The sequence below is a fragment of the Nicotiana tabacum genome, chromosome 21 (genome assembly GCF_000715075.1).
Source record: "Nicotiana tabacum cultivar K326 chromosome 21, ASM71507v2, whole genome shotgun sequence".
NCBI lineage: Eukaryota > Viridiplantae > Streptophyta > Magnoliopsida > Solanales > Solanaceae > Nicotiana > Nicotiana tabacum.
In genome coordinates this window covers 38,493,632-38,502,440 of record NC_134100.1, presented here as the reverse complement: position 1 = coordinate 38,502,440, position 8,809 = coordinate 38,493,632, and positions in this window count along the sequence as shown.

The window sequence follows — 8,809 nt, the reverse complement described above, 5'->3', positions numbered from 1 at the left end:
ATTTTTACTGGAACTGGGTTTAAACGAAATGTTTGATTCAAATCCTGATTTTTTAAGAGCATGTGGTATTTTACTGAGATTTCCTGATATGAACGTTATATGCTTTATTGCTCGTCACTACTGCTCAGTCTTTATTTATTATTGTTACTTACTGAGTTGGCGTACTCACGTTACTCCCTGCACCTTGTGTGCAGATCCAGGTGTAGCTGGACACGGTAGCGGTTATTGAGTGTTCTGGTTGCAGATTTTCTTGGAGATAACAAGGTAGCTGTTTGGCAATCACAGCCTCTGCTCTTCTCCCTCTTATCTTCCTCTAGTTGTATTTAGCTATTTTTCGGGCTGAGGTAGCCTTGATATTGTTAGATAGATTGTAGTATATGCTCATGACTAGTGACACCCTGATGTCGGGCTTTTCTTTTCCGCACTTCTGTTTTTCTTTGGTTTGAACTCTTTAAATGGAGGTTTTATGTTAAATAACCTTGAAATTATCTTTGAAATGAAAATATCATTTTGTTTTGGAAATGAGTCGGCTTGCCTTGTTCCACGATAGGCGCCATCACGACAGGGGTTAGTTTTGGGTCGTGACATAGAGATCTGGTTATACCCCCGAGTATCCATCCATGAAGCAAAAGTTGGACCTCCCTGCTAATCTATCTAACATCTGATCAATGAACGGTAAGGGAAAATGGTCTTTTCGGGTGGCCTAGTTCAATATTCTGTAGTCCATACAGATTTTCCATTCCGTGACTGTTCTTGTCGAGATCAACTCGTTGTTCTCATTTTGCACCAAAGTTATTTCACCTTTCTTTGGAACACATTGAACCGGGCTCACCCAGTTGCTGTCAGAGATGGGGAAAATAATTCCCGCATCTAACCACTTGATCACCTTTTTCTTCACAACTTATTTCATATTAGGGTTCAACCTTCTTTTGATGTTCTCTGGAATGTTTGTGCCTATCATCCAGTAGAATATTATGCATACAAAAGGTTGGGCTGGTACCCTTTATGTCTGCAATGGTCCAACCAATTACAGTTTTGCACTCTTTCAGAACCTGGAAAAGCTAGTCTACCTGCACATCTAACAAACCAGATGAGATAATAACATGTAAAGTCGAGTTAGGTACTAATAAAGCATACCTGAGGTGGGATGGTAGCGGTTTCAGCTCCAACTGTGGTGGCTTTTCGATCAATGTCTTAACTGGAGGGGTATTTGGCCTTCAAGAGAAAACACCCACTCCACCGGGTCATCACCATCTACCTCTTCTAAGTTCATGAGGCAGGCTGCTAGAGGGTCTTTTTGTAACACCCCGGAAAATTTTGAAGTACTTAAGTGGTAAGCCCGGTAAATTTTGCAAAGAAAATAATATTCCATGGTGTCGGACTAGGCTTACGTGTTTGAAGATTGCTCGGACCTTTTGGGTTGAACAATGAACCGGAAAGTAAAGAAATATTTTTGGCAGAAAATGCATTTCTGCGGTCCATTATGCGACCGCAAAATCACTCTGCGGACCGCATAATGGCCGCATAGTGAGACAGTTAGTTGGGCCAATTGGAAGCAATTATGCGGTCGACTATGTGACTGCATAACTGTTATGCGATGCATTATGCGACCGCATAACGGTTATGCGGACCGCATAGTGACCGCATACACAGACAATTCTTTTGGCTATTTATTAACCAACTATGCGACCGATATGCGGTCCGCATATCGGTTATGCGATCACATACCTTGTTCCGGAGCTCCATTTTTGGGTTTTTAAAACCCGACCCTATTTCATTAAATACACTCTTTGGGTCATTTTTGAGCTATTATCTGACATTTTAGAGTGAGAGAGGGTGCCCTAGAGTGAGAATGTGTTCTCCAATATTTGTCCTTCAATTCTTGCCCAAGTTTTGGAAGATTAAGAAGGGAAAACTCACTAGGTCTTCATCCTAGAGGTAAGATTCTACACCCTAACCCTCACTTTCGAATTTTGTGTAGAATTGGATAATTAGCAAGATAATTTATGGGGAGTAGGGTTGTTTATTTACATGCATGTGACATCAAGGGGTGTAGGAAGATTGTTGAACTAGGTATGGTAAATATTGGGTTGTGGGATGATGGAATTCTCCATAAAAAGGGACTTGAAACCTTAATGCACACCTAGTGTTTGATAAAATGCTCAAATGAGCTAGAACCATAATCATCTTCCTAATTTTGGTTCAATTTGTTATATTTTCTAAAATAGATTGAAGTTGCTAAGAATTCAGGAACATTTAGAGTGTAAGAAAGCTCAAGTGAGGTATATTGGCTAAACTCTTCTTTAAGAATTGGAATTCCCAATATCCTTGTAAGTTCCGAGATGTTGATTATAAATGGAGTATTCCAATAAGTTTTGTGGTGAAGATATATGTTCGATTCGTGTTTCAAATGCTATTACCATATTGCATTATAAATTGAGGATGTGTCCCAAACTATGGATTATGTATCCATATGTTATAATTTCTAGTCGTGATTTATGTGAAAGTTATTATGCCAAGTTGTGTAGAGATTGTGATTGTGATACACCTCCACCCGCATATATTGGGGTGAGGCGGCATGACCGCTTTGTGTGGGTATTATGGTATAGAGATTGTGATTATGATACACCTCCACCAACACACACACACACACACACATATATATATATATATATATATATATATATATATATATATATATATATATATTGGGGTGAGGCGGCATGACTGCTTTGTGTAGGGATTATGATATTGTGGGACTGCACCTCCACTCGCTTACATTGGGGTGAGGCGGTACGACCGCTTTGTGTATGGTTTTAGTATTGTTGTGGCACCACCACCCGCATATATTGGGGTGAGGCGGCATAGCCGCTTTGTGTTGGTATTGGTATCGTTGATGCATTTCCACCCGCATACATTGGGGTGAGGCGGCATAGCCGCTTTGTATAGGTTCTTGGTACTGTGGTTATACATCCACCCGCATACATTGAGGTGAGGCGGCAGGGCCTCTTGATTAGAGTTGTGGTATTGTACATATACCTCCACCTGCATACATTGGGTGAGGCGGCGGGGCCGCTTTGTGTGAAGATGGTTATAGAGGATCTCATCTTAAATCCTATAAATGTTGTTGATAGCTTTTAATAAGCTTGCTATGGTTGAGACGGTTATCTATATTATTCTATTTCCGCACTGGTTCATCATAATTATCTTGTATTTCTAAATTCTTAAATTGGTGTTTAGTTTTCATACTAGTACTATTCGACGGTACTAACGTCCCTTTTGCCGGGGGCGCTGCATCTTTAAATGGATGCAGGTGGTTCCACAGCAGGAGACATTGATCAGTGATAGCAGTACACCTTCTTCCCAGCTGAGTTGGTGAGCTCCACTTCATCCCGGGATCATGTATCTTTTGTTCTTTATGTATTATGGTTGAGGTATAGTCGGGGCCTTGTTGGCGGCATTATTATTGTACTCTTCTTTATCTATAGAGGCTCCGTAGACATAGTGTGGGTTGTGTATTGGTACTGGGAAAGACAAACTATGCTATGTTGTGGTTGTATTACTTGTCCATTTGAGACTTTAAAAATGGTAAAACTTATGGTAAGAAATTGGTAATTGCAGACACGACCACTTTATTGTTTAATTAAGGAAAACATATATTCTCTTTATTCATGAATGAGTTTGGGTAGAATAAATCTAACAGGCTTGCTCGGTTGAGCGCCGGTCGCGCTCCACGGTTTTGGGGCATGACAAACTTGGTATCAGAGCCTAAAGTGTCCTAGGATGTCTCGGAGCCGTGTCTATTAGAGTCCTTATTATCGGTGTGTTGTCGACCACATCTATAATTAGGATGCTACATGAGCATTTAGGAATAATACCCTTCTTTCATGTCCTTGATCGTGCGATAAAGTTGGTTGTAAGATTGTTCCTCCTTTAACTGTTGCGTAGCTCTAATTTTTCAGTACATGGCACCTAAGAAGAAGGCAAGAACTGGCCAAAGAGCCAATGTCACCCCAGGAGTGACAGTTAATCCTATAATTGATGATGCGGGTGAGCACCCGAGGAGTGAGAATATTCCTCTAGCTACTACACTGCCTGACTTTACTACAACTGATCAGGCCGCACCTGTCCCTACCCCTACAAAAGGTGCAACGGTTCCTCCAACTGATATTCCAGTTCCACCTCCACCTCCAGCTTCTGATTCTGGTGTGTCTGATATTGATATTAGGGGAGCCATACAAATGTTGACACAGATAGTGGCTTCTCAGGCCCAGAGATCGAGTGTTGGACCTACTTCTTCCAGTCATCCAGGGGAATCTGCTAGTTCCAGGGTGAATAAGTTTCTTCAGTTAGATCCTCCAGTGTTTACGGGTACTGATCCCGAGGAGGACCCCCAGGACTTCATTGATGAGATGCACAAAACTCTCCGGGTTATGCATGCTACAGAGACGGAGGGAGTAGAGTTGGCCTCCTACCGCCTGAAAGGGGTGGCCTATTCTTGGTTTGAGTTGTGGGAGGAATCCCGTGAGGAGGGAAGCCCTCCGGCAAGGTAGGGTGAGTTCACAAAAGCCTTTATGGATCATTTCTTGCCTGCCAAAACTAAGGCAGCTCGTGCCGCTGAGTTTGAAAGCCTGAAGCAGGGTAGTATGAATGTGTGGGAGTACCATATGGAGTTTGCGCACCTGTCCAAGTATGTTATTCACATGTTGCCCACTATGGAGGCTAGAGTGCGCCGGTTTGTACAGGGCCTTAGCCCCTTAGTTATAAATGAGGCCTCTACAGCTGCCTTAAATTCCGATATGAACTATGGTAAGATGGTGGCATTTGCTCAAGCCACAGAGACCCGCAAATTGAAGAATAGAATGGAGCGTCAGAGTAGCAGCAAGGCCCGGTCCGCAAGCAACTTTGGTGGTTCTTTCGGTGGTAGTGGTGGTAGGTCGGCATTCAGGGGAGCATCATCGGGACCATCCTAATCATTCGCCCAGTCTTTGATGGGTGCACAAGTCATCTGGACCCAGTCAGGGCAACAGGGGAACCCACCAGCAGGGTCGGCCTGACAGAAGGTTTCAGCAGCGGAGGCTTCCATGCCCTAAGTATGGGAGGATGCACTTTGGGTCCTGTTTCATGGACCTACTAGTATGCTATGGGTGTGGTTTGCGGGGTCATATTCAGAGAGATTGCCGCTCGTCACACTGAAATATGGGCAGAGGCGGGGCACAACCAGCTAATTCTGCAGCTACTATATCTACAACACCTCCAGCTTGAGGCACCCCAGCGCCCGCAGGGCGTGGTGCAGCTAGGGGTAGTGCACAGAATTCGGGAGGACCCAACAGATTTTATGCTATGCAGAGACGTCGGGAATTATAGGCTTCTCCAGATGTTGTCACATGTATATTGACTGTCCAATCTCATGATGTATATGCTCTTATTGATCCCAGTTCCACTTTGTCATATGTCACTCCTTATGTTGCTATGGAATTTGGGATAGAACCAGAACAACTTCATGAGCCGTTCTCTATATATACTCTGGTTGGTGAGTTTATTTTGGCCGTGCGGGTTTATAGGGATTGTGTTTTCACATTGCATGGTCGAGACACTACAACCGATCTTATTGAATTGAGAATGGTCAATTTTGATGTGATAATAGGGATGGATTGACTTTACTCTTGTTTTGCCAAGCTTGATTGCCGAACCAGAAGTGTTAGGTTCGAATTTCCAAATGAGCCAGTTATTGAGTGGAAGGGTGATGATGTAGTGCCGAAGGGTAGGTTTATTTCTTACCTTAAGGTCATGAAAATGATCAACAAGGGATGTATTTACCATTTGGTCCGGGTTACGGACACCGATGCTGAGGCACCTACACTTGAGTCCGTGCCTGTTATGAATGAATTTTCGGGAGTCTTTCCGGATGAACTCCCTGGGATCCCACCAGACAGGGAGATTGATGTAATGCCGGACACACATCCTATATCTATACCACCCTACAAAATGGCACCGGCAGAATTGAAGGACCTAAAGGAACAATTGAGAGATTTGTTAGAAAAGGATTTTATCCGGCCAAGTGTGTCGCCTTAGGGCGCACCGGTCCTTTTTGTAAGAAAGAAAGATGGGTCACTAAGAATGTGTATTGACTATCGACAACTTAATAAGGTCACAATCAAGAATAAGTACCCACTGCCAAGGATAGATGATTTGTTTGATCAATTGCAAGGTGCCAGGTACTTCTCCAAGATTGATTTAAGATCCGGGTATCACCAGTTAAAGATCAGGGAGCGGGATATTCCAAAAATAGCTTTTAGAACCCGGTATGTGCATTTTGAATTTCTGGTGATGTCTTTTGGGCTAACAAATGCCCCAACAGCCTTCATGGATCTTATGAATCGCGTTTTCAAGCGATTCCTCGACTCTTTTGTGATAGTGTTTATTGACGATATTCTTGTATATTCACGAAGTCAAGAAGACCATGCCGATCATCTCAGGGTAGTTCTGTAAACCCTGCATCAGCACTAGTTATATGCAAAGTTTTCAAAGTGTGAATTTTGGCATGAATCAGTCATATTCTTGGGTCATGTAGTTTCTAGTGAGGGAATTAAGGTTGATTCTCAGAAAATTTCAGCGGTGAAGAATTGGCCGAGGCCTGCAACTCCAACAAAAATTCGCAGTTTCTTAGGCTTAGCTGGATATTACAGAAAGTTTTTAAGGGTTTTCTACTCTTGCCTCTCCATTAACTAAATTAACGCAGAAGGCAACTAAGTTCCAATGGTCAGATGCTTGTGAAAAGAGTTTTCAGGAATTGAAAGCAAGAGTGACTACGACGCCGGTGTTGACTCTACCAGAGGGTATGGATGGATTTGTGGTATATTGTGATGCTTGAAGAATCGGGCTTGGGTGTGTATTTATGAAACATGGGAAGGTGATAGCTTATGCTTCTAGGCAACTAAAGAATCATGAAAAGAACTATCCAACACATGATTTAGAACTTGCGGCAGTGGTATTTGCATTAAGAATTTGGCGTCATTATTTATATAGGGTCTATGTTGATATATTCACGGACCATAAGAGCCTTCAATATATTTTCAAGCAGAAGGAATTGAATCTGAGGCAGAGAAGATGGCTTGAGTTGCTCAAGGACTACAACATTGATATTCTATATTATCCGGAAAAGGCCAATGTTATGGCTGATGCTCTTAGCCGGAAATCTATGGGTAGTTTGGCTCACTTGGAGGCATATCAGAGGCTATTAGCCAAGGAAGTTCATTGATTGGCTAGTTTGGGAGTTCGTCTTGCGGACTCTAGTGAAGGAGGGGTAATTGTGCAAAATAGGGCTGAATCATCGCTTGTTGTGGAAGTCAAAGAGAAGCAATACAACGATCCATTGTTGGTGCAGTTGAAAGAGGGGATTCATAAACATAAGACCATGGACTTTTCTCTTGGCATGGATGATGGTACACTAAGGTACCAAGGGTGACTCTATGTTCCAAATGTGGATGGTCTCCGTGAAAAGAATTATGACTGAAGCTCACACTTCTAGGTATTCCGTGAACCTAGGTTCTACGAAAATGTATCATGATCCTAAGGAATTCAATTGGTGGAATGATTTGAAGAGTAATGTGGCGGACTTTGTAGCAAGATGTCCGAACTGTCAGCAAGTGAAGGCCGAACACCAAAGGCCCGATGGGTTGGCACAGAACATAGAAATTCCAATGTGGAAATGGAAAATGATTAATATGGACTTTGTGGTAGGATTACCGCGCACTCCGCGCAAGTTTGACTCAATTTGGGTGATTGTGGATTGACTCACAAAATCATCACACTTTTTGCCGCTTAAGTCTACCGACACAGTGGAGCAGTATGCTCAGTTGTATATCAAAAAAATAGTCAGGTTGCATGGCACCCCAATTTCCATCATTTCTTATCGGGGGGCACAATTCACTGCTAATTTTTGGAAGAAAGTTTAGAAAGGTTTGGGTACTCAAGTGAATCTTAGTACAGCCTTTCACTCGCAGACTGACGGGCAGGCAGGGCAGACTATTCAGACACTTGAGGATATGCTGCGCGCTTGTATTATAGACTTCAAAGGTAGCTGGGATGATCATTTACCACTCATAGAATTTGCATATAGCAATAGCTATCATGCTAGCATTCAAATTGCACCGTTCGAGGCTTTATATGGTAGGATATGTAGATCTCCCATTGGGTGGTTCGAAATTGGGGAAGCAGAGTTGATAGGGCCGGACCTCGTGCATCAGGCTATGGAAAAAGTTAAAATCATTAAGGAGCGGTTGAAGACTGCTTAGAGTTGTCAGAAATCCTATTCGGATGTTCGTCGTAGAGATTTGGAATTCAAAGAAAATGATTGGGTATTTTTGAAAGTTTCCCTCATGAAGGGTGTAATGCGATTTGGTAAGAAAGGGAAATTTAGTCTGAGGTATGTCGGACCGTACAAAATCATTCAGAGGATCAATGAGGTAGCATACAAGCTTGAGCTACCACCTGAGATATCATTAGTACACCCGGTATTTCATGTGTCTATGTTAAAGAAAGTAGTCAGAGACCCGACAATCATTGTTCCGGTTGAGACTATTGAGGTAAATGAAGAATTGACTTATGAAGAGATTCCAGTTTCTATTATTGATCGGCAAGTCCGAAAGTTGAGAAACAAAGAAATTGCATCCGTGAAAGTACTATGGCGAAACCAACAGGTTGGAGAGGCTATTTGGGAGGCCTAAGAAGAAATGAAGAAAAAGTATCCTTATTTATTTGAATAACCATGTAATTATGAGTTGCGCCTTATGAAAATGCTAAGGGA